Here is a 17,406-nt window from a genome sequence, read left to right as displayed (position 1 = left end):
TGCCTGGTTAACACTAGTACTGTCTGATTAACACTAGTACTGCCTGGTTAACACTAGTACTGCCTGATTAACACTAGTACTGCCTGATTAACACTAGTACTGCCTGGTTAACACTAGTACTGCCTGATTAACACTAGTACTGCCTGATTAACACTAGTACTGCCTGGTTAACACTAGTACTGCCTGATTAACACTAGTACTGCCTGATTAACACTAGTAGTGCCTGATTAACACTAGTACTGCCTGATTAACACTAGTACTGCCTGATTAACACTAGTACTGCCTGATTAACACTAGTACTGCCTGATTAACACTAGTACTGCCTGGTTAACACTAGTACTGCCTGATTAACACTAGTACTGCCTGATTAACACTAGTAGTGCCTGATTAACACTAGTACTGCCTGATTAACACTAGTACTGCCTGATTAACACTAGTACTGCCTGATTAACACTAGTACTGCCTGATTAACACTAGTACTGCCTGGTTAACACTAGTACTGCCTGATTAACACTAGTACTGCCTGATTAACACCAGTACTGCCTGGTTAACACTAGTACTGCCTGATTAACACTAGTACTGCCTGATTAACACTAGTACTGCCTGGTTAACACTAGTACTGCCTGATTAACACTAGTACTGCCTGATTAACACTAGTACTGCCTAGGTAAACACTAGTACTGCCTGATTAACACTAGTACTGCCTGATTAACACTAGTACTGCCTGATTAACACTAGTACTGCCTGATTAACACTAGTACTGCCTGATTAACACTAGTACTGCCTGGTTAACACTAGTACTGCCTGATTAACACTAGTACTGCCTGGTTAACACTAGTACTGCCTGATTAACACTAGTACTGCCTGGTTAACACTAGTACTGCCTGATTAACACTAGTACTGCCTGATTAACACTAGTACTGCCTGGTTAACACTAGTACTGCCTGATTAACACTAGTACTGCCTGATTAACACTAGTACTGCCTGATTAACACTAGTACTGCCTGGTTAACACTAGTACTGCCTGATTAACACTAGTACTGCCTGGTTAACACTAGTACTGCCTGATTAACACTAGTACTGCCTGATTAACACTAGTACTGCCTGATTAACACTAGTACTGCCTGATTAACACTAGTACTGCCTGATTAACACTAGTACTGCCTGATCTTTTAGCATATCAGTACCCGCTAGACAACATTGCTGGTCTATCAGCATATCAGTACCCGCTAGAGAACCTTGCTGGTCTATCAGCATATCAGTACCCGCTAGAGAACCTTGCTGGTCATCCCCTTTAGCATATCAGTGCCCGCTAGACAACATTGCTGGTCTATCAGCATATCAGTACCCGCTAGAGAACATTGCTGGTCTATCAGCATATCAGTACCCACTAGAGAACATTGCTGGTCTATCAGCATATCAGTACCCGCTAGAGAACATTGCTGGTATATCAGCATATCAGTACCCGCTAGAGAACCTTGCTGGTCTATCAGCATATCAGTACCCGCTAGAGAACATTGCTGGTCTATCAGCATATCAGTACCCCCTAGAGAACATTGCTGGTCTATCAGCATATCAGTACCCGCTAGAGAACATTGCTGGTCTATCAGCATATCAGTACCCGCTAGAGAACATTGCTGGTCTATCAGCATATCAGTACCCGCTAGACAACATTGCTGGTCATCCCCTTTAGCATATCAGTACCCGCTAGAGAACATTGCTGGTCATCGCCTTTAGCATATCAGTACCCGCTAGACAACATTGCTGGTCTATCAGCATATCAGTACCCGCTAGAGAACATTGCTGGTCTATCAGCATATCAGTACCCGCTAGACAACATTGCTGGTCTATCAGCATATCAGTACCCACTAGACAACATTGCTGGTCTATCAGCATATCAGTACCCGCTAGAGAACATTGCTGGTCTATCAGCATATCAGTACCCGCTAGAGAACATTGCTGGTCTATCAGCATATCAGTACCCGCTAGAGAACATTGCTGGTCTATCAGCATATCAGTACCCGCTAGAGAACCTTGCTGGTCTATCAGCATATCAGTACCCGCTAGAGAACCTTGCTGGTCTATCAGCATATCAGTACCCGCTAGAGAACCTTGCTGGTCATCCCCTTTAGCATATCAGTACCCGCTTGAGAACATTGCTGGTCTATCAGCATATCAGTACCCGCTAGAGAACATTGCTGGTCATCCCCTTTAGCATATCAGTACCCGCTAGAGAACATTGCTGGTCATCCCCTTTAGCATATCAGTACCCGCTAGACAACATTGCTGGTCTATCAGCATATCAGTACCCGCTAAAGAACATTGCTGGTCTATCAGCATATCAGTACCCGCTAGACAACATTGCTGGTCTATCAGCATATCAGTACCCACTAGACAACATTGCCGGTCATCCCTTTTAGCATATCAGTACCCACTAGACAACATTGCTGGTCATCCCCTTTAGCATATCAGTACCCGCTAGACAACATTGCTGGTCTATCAGCATATCAGTACCCGCTAAAGAACATTGCTGGTCTATCAGCATATCAGTACCCGCTAGACAACATTGCTGGTCTATCAGCATATCAGTACCCACTAGACAACATTGCCGGTCATCCCTTTTAGCATATCAGCACCCGCTAGACAACATTGCCGGTCATCCCTTTTAGCATATCAGTACCCACTAGACAACATTGCCGGTCATCCCTTTTAGCATATCAGCACCCGCTAGACAACATTGCCGGTCATCCCTTTTAGCATATCAGCACCCGCTAGACAACATTGCTGGTCTATCAGCATATCAGTACCCACTAGACAACATTGCTGGTCTATCAGCATATCAGTACCCGCTAGACAACATTGCTGGTCTATCAGCATATCAGTACCCACTAGACAACATTGCCGGTCATCCCTTTTAGCATATCAGCACCCGCTAGACAACATTGCCGGTCATCCCTTTTAGCATATCAGCACCCACTAGACAACATTGCCGGTCATCCCTTTTAGCATATCAGTACCCACTAGACAACATTGCCGGTCATCCCTTTTAGCATATCAGCACCCACTAGACAACATTGCCGGTCATCCCTTTTAGCATATCAGCACCCGCTAGACAACATTGCCGGTCATCCCTTTTAGCATATCAGCACCCACTAGACAACATTGCCGGTCATCCCTTTTAGCATATCAGCACCCACTAGACAACATTGCCGGTCATCCCTTTTAGCATATCAGCACCCACTAGACAACATTGCCGGTCATCCCTTTTAGCATATCAGTACCCACTAGACAACATTGCCGGTCATCCCTTTTAGCATATCAGCACCCACTAGACAACATTGCCGGTCATCCCTTTTAGCATATCAGCACCCACTAGACAACATTGCCGGTCATCCCTTTTAGCATATCAGTACCCACTAGACAACATTGCCGGTCATCCCTTTTAGCATATCAGTACCCACTAGACAACATTGCCGGTCATCCCTTTTAGCATATCAGTACCCACTAGACAACATTGCCGGTCATCCCTTTTAGCATATCAGTACCCACTAGACAACATTGCCGGTCATCCCTTTTAGCATACAAATCAGATGCATATCAACCTGCAAGGTGTGCAAACATGTTTTATAAATAAAAGAAAAATACATTCTAAATAAATGATAAATAAATTCTAAATAAATGATAAATTAATGATACATAAATGCTGAATAAATTCTAAATAAATTATTGATAAATAAATTCTAAATAAATGATAAATTCTTGATAAATAAATTCTAAATAAATGATAAATTCTTGATAAATAAATTCTAAATAAATGATAAATTCTTGATAAATAAATTCTAAATAAATGATAAATTAATGATACATAAATGCTGAATAAATTCTAAATAAATTATTGATAAATAAATGATAAACGCTTGATAAATAAATGATAATTAAATTATAAATAAATGCTTGATAAATAAATGATAAATAAATGCTTTACAAATACTGCACATACTATTGTAAAGGATTAATTGCATGAAGAAATATTTATGGAAATATATACATTTTAAAAAAATGAACGACAAAAGTTATTTGATTTGATAGAGTGAAGGATGTGTTTAATATAATTCTACATAGTTATTTGTTTTGATAGAGTGAAGGATGTGTTTAATATAATTCTACATAGTTATTTGTTTTGATAGAGTGAAGGATGTGTTTAATATAATTCTACATAGTTATTTGATTTGATAGAGTGAAGGATGTGTTTAATATAATTCTACATAGTTATTTGTTTTGATAGAGTGAAGGATGTGTTTAATATAATCCTACATAGTTATTTGTTTTGATAGAGTGAAGGATGTGTTTAATATAATTCTACATAGTTATTTGTTTTGATAGAGTGAAGGATGTGTTTAATATAATTCTACATAGTTATTTGTTTTGATAGAGTGAAGGATGTGTTTAATATAATTCTACATAGTTATTTGTTTTGATAGAGTGAAGGATGTGTTTAATATAATTCTACATAGTTATTTGTTTTGATAGAGTGAAGGATGTGTTTAATATAATTCTACATAGTTATTTGTTTTGATAGAGTGAAGGATGTGTTTAATATAATTCTACATAGTTATTTGTTTTGATAGAGTGAAGGATGTGTTTAATATAATTCTACATAGTTATTTGTTTTGATAGAGTGAAGGATGTGTTTAATATAATTCTACATAGTTATTTGATTTGATAGAGTGAAGGATGTGTTTAATATAATTCTACATAGTTATTTGTTTTGATAGAGTGAAGGATGTGTTTAATATAATCCTACATAGTTATTTGTTTTGATAGAGTGAAGGATGTGTTTAATATAATTCTACATAGTTATTTGTTTTGATAGAGTGAAGGATGTGTTTAATATAATTCTACATAGTTATTTGTTTTGATAGAGTGAAGGATGTGTTTAATATAATTCTACATAGTTATTTGTTTTGATAGAGTGAAGGATGTGTTTAATATAATTCTACATAGTTATTTGTTTTGATAGAGTGAAGGATGTGTTTAATATAATTCTACATAGTTATTTGTTTTGATAGAGTGAAGGATGTGTTTAATATAATTCTACATAGTTATTTGTTTTGATAGAGTGAAGGATGTGTTTAATATAATTCTACATAGTTATTTGTTTTGACAGAGTGAAGGATGTGTTTAATATAATCCTACATAGTTATTTGTTTTGATAGAGTGAAGGATGTGTTTAATATAATTCTACATAGTTATTTGTTTTGACAGAGTGAAGGATGTGTTTAATATAATTCTACATAGTTATTTGTTTTGATAGAGTGAAGGATGTGTTTAATATAATTCTACATAGTTATTTGTTTTGATAGAGTGAAGGATGTGTTTAATATAATTCTACATAGTTATTTGTTTTGATAGAGTGAAGGATGTGTTTAATATAATTCTACATAGTTATTTGTTTTGACAGAGTGAAGGATGTGTTTAATATAATTCTACATAGTTATTTGTTTTGATAGAGTGAAGGATGTGTTTAATATAATTCTACATAGTTATTTGTTTTGATAGAGTGAAGGATGTGTTTAATATAATTCTACATAGTTATTTGTTTTGATAGAGTGAAGGATGTGTTTAATATAATTCTACATAGTTATTTGTTTTGATAGAGTGAAGGATGTGTTTAATATAATTCTACATAGTTATTTGTTTTGATAGAGTGAAGGATGTGTTTAATATAATTCTACATAGTTATTTGTTTTGATAGAGTGAAGGATGTGTTTAATATAATTCTACATAGTTATTTGTTTTGATAGAGTGAAGGATGTGTTTAATATAATTCTACATAGTTATTTGTTTTGACAGAGTGAAGGATGTGTTTAATATAATCCTACATAGTTATTTGTTTTGATAGAGTGAAGGATGTGTTTAATATAATTCTACATAGTTATTTGTTTTGACAGAGTGAAGGATGTGTTTAATATAATTCTACATAGTTATTTGTTTTGATAGAGTGAAGGATGTGTTTAATATAATTCTACATAGTTATTTGTTTTGATAGAGTGAAGGATGTGTTTAATATAATTCTACATAGTTATTTGTTTTGATAGAGTGAAGGATGTGTTTAATATAATTCTACATAGTTATTTGTTTTGACAGAGTGAAGGATGTGTTTAATATAATTCTACATAGTTATTTGTTTTGATAGAGTGAAGGATGTGTTTAATATAATTCTACATAGTTATTTGTTTTGATAGAGTGAAGGATGTGTTTAATATAATTCTACATAGTTATATGTTTTGATAGAGTGAAGGATGTGTTTAATATAATTCTACATAGTTATTTGTTTTGACAGAGTGAAGGATGTGTTTAATATAATTCTACATAGTTATTTGTTTTGATAGAGTGAAGGATGTGTTTAATATAATTCTACATAGTTATTTGTTTTGACAGAGTGAAGGATGTGTTTAATATAATTCTACATAGTTATTTGATTTGACAGAGTGAAGGATGTGTTTAATATAATTCTACATAGTTATTTGTTTTGATAGAGTGAAGGATGTGTTTAATATAATTCTACATAGTTATATGTTTTGATAGAGTGAAGGATGTGTTTAATATAATTCTACATAGTTATTTGTTTTGACAGAGTGAAGGATGTGTTTAATATAATTCTACATAGTTATTTGTTTTGATAGAGTGAAGGATGTGTTTAATATAATTCTACATAGTTATTTGTTTTGACAGAGTGAAGGATGTGTTTAATATAATTCTACATAGTTATTTGTTTTGACAGAGTGAAGGATGTGTTTAATATAATTCTACATAGTTATTTGTTTTGATAGAGTGAAGGATGTGTTTAATATAATTCTACATAGTTATTTGTTTTGATAGAGTGAAGGATGTGTTTAATATAATTCTACATAGTTATTTGTTTTGATAGAGTGAAGGATGTGTTTAATATAATTCTACATAGTTATTTGACAAAGTAAAGGATGTGTTTAATATAATTCTACATAGTTATTTGTTTTGACAGAGTGAAGGATGTGTTTAATATAATTCTACATAGTTATTTGTTTTGACAGAGTGAAGGATGTGTTTAATATAATTCTACATAGTTATTTGACAAAGTAAAGGATGTGTTTAATATAATTCTACATAGTTATTTGTTTTGATAGAGTGAAGGATGTGTTTAATATAATTCTACATAGTTATTTGTTTTGATAGAGTGAAGGATGTGTTTAATATAATTCTACATAGTTATTTGTTTTGACAGAGTGAAGGATGTGTTTAATATAATTCTACATAGTTATTTGTTTTGATAGAGTGAAGGATGTGTTTAATATAATTCTACATAGTTATTTGTTTTGATAGAGTGAAGGATGTGTTTAATATAATTCTACATAGTTATTTGTTTTGACAGAGTGAAGGATGTGTTTAATATAATTCTACATAGTTATTTGTTTTGATAGAGTGAAGGATGTGTTTAATATAATTATACATAGTTATTTGTTTTGACAGAGTGAAGGATGTGTTTAATATAATTCTACATAGTTATTTGTTTTGACAGAGTGAAGGATGTGTTTAATATAATTCTACATAGTTATTTGTTTTGACAGAGTGAAGGATGTGTTTAATATAATTCTACATAGTTATTTGTTTTGACAGAGTGAAGGATGTGTTTAATATAATTCTACATAGTTATTTGTTTTGATAGAGTGAAGGATGTGTTTAATATAATTCTACATAGTTATTTGTTTTGATAGAGTGAAGGATGTGTTTAATATAATTCTACATAGTTATTTGTTTTGATAGAGTGAAGGATGTGTTTAATATAATTCTACATAGTTATTTGTTTTGATAGAGTGAAGGATGTGTTTAATATAATTCTACATAGTTATTTGTTTTGACAGAGTGAAGGATGTGTTTAATATAATTCTACATAGTTATTTGTTTTGATAGAGTGAAGGATGTGTTTAATATAATTCTACATAGTTATTTGTTTTGATAGAGTGAAGGATGTGTTTAATATAATTCTACATAGTTATTTGTTTTGACAGAGTGAAGGATATGTTTAATATAATTCTACATAGTTATTTGTTTTGATAGAGTGAAGGATGTGTTTAATATAATCCTACATAGTTATTTGTTTTGATAGAGTGAAGGATGTGTTTAATATAATTCTACATAGTTATTTGTTTTGACAGAGTGAAGGATGTGTTTAATATAATTCTACATAGTTATTTGTTTTGATAGAGTGAAGGATGTGTTTAATATAATTCTACATAGTTATTTGTTTTGACAGAGTGAAGGATATGTTTAATATAATTCTACATAGTTATTTGTTTTGATAGAGTGAAGGATGTGTTTAATATAATCCTACATAGTTATTTGTTTTGACAGAGTAAAGGATGTGTTTAATATAATTCTACATAGTTATTTGTTTTGACAGAGTGAAGGATGTGTTTAATATAATTCTACATAGTTATTTGTTTTGATAGAGTGAAGGATGTGTTTAATATAATTCTACATAGTTATTTGTTTTGATAGAGTGAAGGATGTGTTTAATATAATTCTACATAGTTATTTGTTTTGACAGAGTGAAGGATATGTTTAATATAATTCTACATAGTTATTTGTTTTGATAGAGTGAAGGATGTGTTTAATATAATCCTACATAGTTATTTGTTTTGATAGAGTGAAGGATGTGTTTAATATAATTCTACATAGTTATTTGTTTTGACAGAGTGAAGGATGTGTTTAATATAATTCTACATAGTTATTTGTTTTGATAGAGTGAAGGATGTGTTTAATATAATTCTACATAGTTATTTGTTTTGACAGAGTGAAGGATATGTTTAATATAATTCTACATAGTTATTTGTTTTGATAGAGTGAAGGATGTGTTTAATATAATCCTACATAGTTATTTGTTTTGACAGAGTGAAGGATGTGTTTAATATAATTCTACATAGTTATTTGTTTTGACAGAGTGAAGGATGTGTTTAATATAATTCTACATAGTTATTTGTTTTGATAGAGTGAAGGATGTGTTTAATATAATTCTACATAGTTATTTGTTTTGATAGAGTGAAGGATGTGTTTAATATAATTCTACATAGTTATTTGTTTTGACAGAGTGAAGGATGTGTTTAATATAATTCTACATAGTTATTTGTTTTGACAGAGTGAAGGATGTGTTTAATATAATTCTACATAGTTATTTGTTTTGACAGAGTGAAGGATGTGTTTAATATAATCCTACATAGTTATTTGTTTTGATAGAGTGAAGGATGTGTTTAATATAATCCTACATAGTTGTTTGTTTTGATAGAGTGAAGGATGTGTTTAATATAATTCTACATAGTTATTTGTTTTGATAGAGTGAAGGATGTGTTTAATATAATCCTACATAGTTATTTGTTTTGATAGAGTGAAGGATGTGTTTAATATAATCCTACATAGTTATTTGTTTTGATAGAGTGAAGGATGTGTTTAATATAATTCTACATAGTTATTTGTTTTGATAGAGTGAAGGATGTGTTTAATATAATTCTACATAGTTATTTGTTTTGATAGAGTGAAGGATGTGTTTAATATAATTCTACATAGTTATTTGTTTTGACAGAGTGAAGGATATGTTTAATATAATTCTACATAGTTATTTGTTTTGATAGAGTGAAGGATGTGTTTAATATAATCCTACATAGTTATTTGTTTTGATAGAGTGAAGGATGTGTTTAATATAATTCTACATAGTTATTTGTTTTGACAGAGTGAAGGATGTGTTTAATATAATTCTACATAGTTATTTGTTTTGATAGAGTGAAGGATGTGTTTAATATAATTCTACATAGTTATTTGTTTTGACAGAGTGAAGGATATGTTTAATATAATTCTACATAGTTATTTGTTTTGATAGAGTGAAGGATGTGTTTAATATAATCCTACATAGTTATTTGTTTTGACAGAGTGAAGGATGTGTTTAATATAATTCTACATAGTTATTTGTTTTGATAGAGTGAAGGATGTGTTTAATATAATTCTACATAGTTATTTGTTTTGATAGAGTGAAGGATGTGTTTAATATAATTCTACATAGTTATTTGTTTTGACAGAGTGAAGGATGTGTTTAATATAATTCTACATAGTTATTTGTTTTGACAGAGTGAAGGATGTGTTTAATATAATTCTACATAGTTATTTGTTTTGACAGAGTGAAGGATGTGTTTAATATAATCCTACATAGTTATTTGTTTTGATAGAGTGAAGGATGTGTTTAATATAATCCTACATAGTTATTTGTTTTGATAGAGTGAAGGATGTGTTTAATATAATTCTACATAGTTATTTGTTTTGATAGAGTGAAGGATGTGTTTAATATAATCCTACATAGTTATTTGTTTTGATAGAGTGAAGGATGTGTTTAATATAATCCTACATAGTTATTTGTTTTGATAGAGTGAAGGATGTGTTTAATATAATTCTACATAGTTATTTGTTTTGATAGAGTGAAGGATGTGTTTAATATAATTCTACAAAGTTATTTGTTTTGATAGAGTGAAGGATGTGTTTAATATAATTCTACATAGTTATTTGTTTTGATAGAGTGAAGGATGTGTTTAATATAATTCTACATAGTTATTTGTTTTGATAGAGTGAAGGATGTGTTTAATATAATCCTACATAGTTATTTGTTTTGATAGAGTGAAGGATGTGTTTAATATAATCCTACATAGTTATTTGTTTTGATAGAGTGAAGGATGTGTTTAATATAATTCTACATAGTTATTTGTTTTGATAGAGTGAAGGATGTGTTTAATATAATCCTACATAGTTATTTGTTTTGATAGAGTGAAGGATGTGTTTAATATAATCCTACATAGTTATTTGTTTTGATAGAGTGAAGGATGTGTTTAATATAATTCTACATAGTTATTTGTTTTGATAGAGTGAAGGATGTGTTTAATATAATTCTACAAAGTTATTTGTTTTGATAGAGTGAAGGATGTGTTTAATATAATTCTACATAGTTATTTGTTTTGACAGAGTGAAGGATGTGTTTAATATAATTCTACATAGTTATTTGTTTTGATAGAGTGAAGGATGTGTTTAATATAATTCTACATAGTTATTTGTTTTGATAGAGTGAAGGATGTGTTTAATATAATTCTACATAGTTATTTGTTTTGACAGAGTGAAGGATGTGTTTAATATAATTCTACATAGTTATTTGTTTTGACAGAGTGAAGGATGTGTTTAATATAATTCTACATAGTTATTTGTTTTGACAGAGTGAAGGATGTGTTTAATATAATCCTACATAGTTATTTGTTTTGATAGAGTGAAGGATGTGTTTAATATAATCCTACATAGTTATTTGTTTTGATAGAGTCAAGGATGTGTTTAATATAATTCTACATAGTTATTTGTTTTGATAGAGTGAAGGATGTGTTTAATATAATCCTACATAGTTATTTGTTTTGATAGAGTGAAGGATGTGTTTAATATAATCCTACATAGTTATTTGTTTTGATAGAGTGAAGGATGTGTTTAATATAATTCTACATAGTTATTTGTTTTGATAGAGTGAAGGATGTGTTTAATATAATTCTACAAAGTTATTTGTTTTGATAGAGTGAAGGATGTGTTTAATATAATTCTACATAGTTATTTGTTTTGATAGAGTGAAGGATGTGTTTAATATAATTCTACATAGTTATTTGTTTTGATAGAGTGAAGGATGTGTTTAATATAATCCTACATAGTTATTTGTTTTGATAGAGTGAAGGATGTGTTTAATATAATCCTACATAGTTATTTGTTTTGATAGAGTGAAGGATGTGTTTAATATAATTCTACATAGTTATTTGTTTTGATAGAGTGAAGGATGTGTTTAATATAATCCTACATAGTTATTTGTTTTGATAGAGTGAAGGATGTGTTTAATATAATCCTACATAGTTATTTGTTTTGATAGAGTGAAGGATGTGTTTAATATAATTCTACATAGTTATTTGTTTTGATAGAGTGAAGGATGTGTTTAATATAATTCTACAAAGTTATTTGTTTTGATAGAGTGAAGGATGTGTTTAATATAATTCTACATAGTTATTTGTTTTGATAGAGTGAAGGATGTGTTTAATATAATTCTACATAGTTATTTGTTTTGATAGAGTGAAGGATGTGTTTAATATAATCCTACATAGTTATTTGTTTTGATAGAGTGAAGGATGTGTTTAATATAATCCTACATAGTTATTTGTTTTGATAGAGTGAAGGATGTGTTTAATATAATTCTACATAGTTATTTGTTTTGATAGAGTGAAGGATGTGTTTAATATAATTCTACATAGTTATTTGTTTTGATAGAGTGAAGGATGTGTTTAATATAATTCTACATAGTTATTTGTTTTGATAGAGTGAAGGATGTGTTTAATATAATTCTACATAGTTATTTGTTTTGATAGAGTGAAGGATGTGTTTAATATAATTCTACATAGTTATTTGTTTTGACAGAGTGAAGGATGTGTTTAATATAATTCTACATAGTTATTTGTTTTGATAGAGTGAAGGATGTGTTTAATATAATTCTACATAGTTATTTGTTTTGATAGAGTGAAGGATATGTTTAATATAATTCTACATAGTTATTTGTTTTGATAGAGTGAAGGATGTGTTTAATATAATTCTACATAGTTATTTGTTTTGACAGAGTGAAGGATGTGTTTAATATAATTCTACATAGTTATTTGTTTTGATAGAGTGAAGGATGTGTTTAATATAATTCTACATAGTTATTTGTTTTGACAGAGTGAAGGATGTGTTTAATATAATTCTACAAAGTTATTTGTTTTGATAGAGTGAAGGATATGTTTAATATAATTCTACATAGTTATTTGTTTTGATAGAGTGAAGGATGTGTTTAATATAATTCTACATAGTTATTTGTTTTGACAGAGTGAAGGATGTGTTTAATATAATTCTACATAGTTATTTGTTTTGATAGAGTGAAGGATGTGTTTAATATAATTCTACATAGTTATTTGTTTTGATAGAGTGAAGGATGTGTTTAATATAATTCTACATAGTTATTTGTTTTGACAGAGTGAAGGATGTGTTTAATATAATTCTACATAGTTATTTGTTTTGATAGAGTGAAGGATGTGTTTAATATAATTCTACATAGTTATTTGTTTTGATAGAGTGAAGGATATGTTTAATATAATTCTACATAGTTATTTGTTTTGATAGAGTGAAGGATGTGTTTAATATAATTCTACATAGTTATTTGTTTTGATAGAGTGAAGGATGTGTTTAATATAATTCTACAAAGTTATTTGTTTTGATAGAGTGAAGGATGTGTTTAATATAATTCTACATAGTTATTTGTTTTGATAGAGTGAAGGATGTGTTTAATATAATTCTACATAGTTATTTGTTTTGATAGAGTGAAGGATGTGTTTAATATAATCCTACATAGTTATTTGTTTTGATAGAGTGAAGGATGTGTTTAATATAATCCTACATAGTTATTTGTTTTGATAGAGTGAAGGATGTGTTTAATATAATTCTACATAGTTATTTGTTTTGATAGAGTGAAGGATGTGTTTAATATAATCCTACATAGTTATTTGTTTTGATAGAGTGAAGGATGTGTTTAATATAATCCTACATAGTTATTTGTTTTGATAGAGTGAAGGATGTGTTTAATATAATTCTACATAGTTATTTGTTTTGATAGAGTGAAGGATGTGTTTAATATAATTCTACAAAGTTATTTGTTTTGATAGAGTGAAGGATGTGTTTAATATAATTCTACATAGTTATTTGTTTTGATAGAGTGAAGGATGTGTTTAATATAATTCTACATAGTTATTTGTTTTGATAGAGTGAAGGATGTGTTTAATATAATCCTACATAGTTATTTGTTTTGATAGAGTGAAGGATGTGTTTAATATAATCCTACATAGTTATTTGTTTTGATAGAGTGAAGGATGTGTTTAATATAATTCTACATAGTTATTTGTTTTGATAGAGTGAAGGATGTGTTTAATATAATTCTACATAGTTATTTGTTTTGATAGAGTGAAGGATGTGTTTAATATAATTCTACATAGTTATTTGTTTTGATAGAGTGAAGGATGTGTTTAATATAATTCTACATAGTTATTTGTTTTGATAGAGTGAAGGATGTGTTTAATATAATTCTACATAGTTATTTGTTTTGACAGAGTGAAGGATGTGTTTAATATAATTCTACATAGTTATTTGTTTTGATAGAGTGAAGGATGTGTTTAATATAATTCTACATAGTTATTTGTTTTGATAGAGTGAAGGATATGTTTAATATAATTCTACATAGTTATTTGTTTTGATAGAGTGAAGGATGTGTTTAATATAATTCTACATAGTTATTTGTTTTGACAGAGTGAAGGATGTGTTTAATATAATTCTACATAGTTATTTGTTTTGATAGAGTGAAGGATGTGTTTAATATAATTCTACATAGTTATTTGTTTTGACAGAGTGAAGGATGTGTTTAATATAATTCTACAAAGTTATTTGTTTTGATAGAGTGAAGGATATGTTTAATATAATTCTACATAGTTATTTGTTTTGATAGAGTGAAGGATGTGTTTAATATAATTCTACATAGTTATTTGTTTTGACAGAGTGAAGGATGTGTTTAATATAATTCTACATAGTTATTTGTTTTGATAGAGTGAAGGATGTGTTTAATATAATTCTACATAGTTATTTGTTTTGATAGAGTGAAGGATGTGTTTAATATAATTCTACATAGTTATTTGTTTTGACAGAGTGAAGGATGTGTTTAATATAATTCTACATAGTTATTTGTTTTGATAGAGTGAAGGATGTGTTTAATATAATTCTACATAGTTATTTGTTTTGATAGAGTGAAGGATATGTTTAATATAATTCTACATAGTTATTTGTTTTGATAGAGTGAAGGATGTGTTTAATATAATTCTACATAGTTATTTGTTTTGACAGAGTGAAGGATGTGTTTAATATAATTCTACATAGTTATTTGTTTTGATAGAGTGAAGGATGTGTTTAATATAATTCTACATAGTTATTTGTTTTGATAGAGTGAAGGATGTGTTTAATATAATTCTACATAGTTATTTGTTTTGACAGAGTGAAGGATGTGTTTAATATAATTCTACATAGTTATTTGTTTTGATAGAGTGAAGGATGTGTTTAATATAATTCTACATAGTTATTTGTTTTGATAGAGTGAAGGATATGTTTAAAATAATTCTACATAGTTATTTGTTTTGATAGAGTGAAGGATATGTTTAATATAATTCTACATAGTTATTTGTTTTGATAGAGTGAAGGATGTGTTTAATATAATTCTACATAGTTATTTGTTTGATAGAGTGAAGGATATGTTTAATATAATTCTACATAGTTATTTGTTTTGATAGAGTGAAGGATGTGTTTAATATAATTCTACATAGTTATTTGTTTTGACAGAGTGAAGGATGTGTTTAATATAATTCTACATAGTTATTTGTTTTGATAGAGTGAAGGATGTGTTTAATATAATTCTACATAGTTATTTGTTTTGATAGAGTGAAGGATGTGTTTAATATAATTCTACATAGTTATTTGTTTTGACAGAGTGAAGGATGTGTTTAATATAATTCTACATAGTTATTTGTTTTGATAGAGTGAAGGATGTGTTTAATATAATTCTACATAGTTATTTGTTTTGATAGAGTGAAGGATGTGTTTAATATAATTCTACATAGTTATTTGTTTTGATAGAGTGAAGGATGTGTTTAATATAATTCTACAAAGTTATTTGTTTTGATAGAGTGAAGGATGTGTTTAATATAATTCTACATAGTTATTTGTTTTGATAGAGTGAAGGATGTGTTTAATATAATTCTACATAGTTATTTGTTTTGACAAAGTAAAGGATGTGTTTAATATAATTCTACATAGTTATTTGTTTTGATAGAGTGAAGGATGTGTTTAATATAATTCTACATAGTTATTTGTTTTGACAGAGTGAAGGATGTGTTTAATATAATTCTACATAGTTATTTGTTTTGACAGAGTGAAGGATGTGTTTAATATAATTCTACAAAGTCCAAGAAAAAAACGTAAGTCTATTTTAATTTCCCTTAGAACTAAAACATTACAGTGTAGTCCATTTGATCAACTTTATTTGAACAGTTGATTAGCATCAGAGTTGTAATGAATAAAGTCCCGTCACAGCGGAGGTAAAAGGTTATTAACTATCTAATAAATGATATGCAGCTCCCTCTAGCTTCTTGGTTAAAGCAGAGACAATCAACCACCTCTAGCTTTTTGATTACAGCAGAGACAGTCAACTCCCTCTAGCTTCTTGATTACAGCAGAGACAATCAACTCCCTCTAGCTTCTTGATTACAGCAGAGACAGTCAACTCCCTCTAGCTTCTTGATTACAGCAGAGACAATCAACTCCCTCTAGCTTCTTGATTACAGCAGAGACAATCAACTCCCTCTAGCTTCTTGGTTAAAGCAGAGACAATCAACTCCCTCTAGCTTCTTGATTACAGCAGAGACAATCAACTCCCTCTAGCTTCTTGGTTAAAGCAGAGACAATCAACTCCCTCTAGCTTCTTGATTACAGCAGAGACAATCAAGTCCCTCTAGCTTCTTGATTACAGCAGAGACAATCAACTCCCTCTAGCTTCTTGATTACAGCAGAGACAATCAACTCCCTCTAGCTTCTTGGTTAAAGCAGAGACAATCAACTCCCTCTAGCTTCTTGATTACAGCAGAGACAATCAATCCACTCCAGCTTCTTGATTACAGCAGAGACAATCAACTCCCTCTAGCTTCTTGATTACAGCAGAGACAATCAACTCCCTCTAGCTTCTTGATTACAGCAGAGACAATCAACTCCCTCTAGCTTCTTGATTACAGCAGAGACAATCAATCCACTCCAGGTTCTGGATTACAGCAGAGACAATCAACTCCCTCTAGCTTCCTGATTACAGCAGAGACAATCAATCCACTCCAGGTTCTGGATTAAAGCAGAGACAATCAACTCCCTCTAGCTTCTTGGTTACAGCAGAGACAATCAACTCCCTCTAGCTTCTTGATTAAAGCAGAGACAATCAACTCCCTCTAGATTCTTGGCTTGCGCCTGTTAGAATGTGGATACGGCCCAAACCCCTGCCACTAACAAGATGTTACTGAATCACATTCAGACCAAAGAAACGTCTGTTACATCCACTGTGTTTCAACCTCTGCACGAGGTTTGACCCCAACCACAAAGTGTTGACCCCCGAATCTTCATTGAGTGAGTTATTTGTTTTTTTAACCTGACGATTTGAAACTGTTGCGTTTTGACCATTATTTGAGCATTAACTAGAACATTGTGGTTTAA

General features: G+C 30.2%; 1 protein-coding gene across 1 annotated transcript in view; it reads right to left on the bottom strand.

The window, feature by feature from the left end:
* sdk1b (sidekick cell adhesion molecule 1b) overlaps nucleotides 1–17,406 on the bottom strand; it is a 393,224-nt gene that overhangs the window by 253,658 nt on the left and 122,160 nt on the right.

This window comes from Oncorhynchus mykiss, chromosome 13 (assembly GCF_057628025.1).
Source record: "Oncorhynchus mykiss isolate SJ-2025 chromosome 13, ASM5762802v1, whole genome shotgun sequence".
Classification (NCBI taxonomy): Eukaryota; Metazoa; Chordata; class Actinopteri; order Salmoniformes; family Salmonidae; genus Oncorhynchus; species Oncorhynchus mykiss.
The sequence above is the reverse complement of the archived record's forward strand: the minus strand, read 5'-3'. Positions and strand labels throughout refer to the sequence as shown.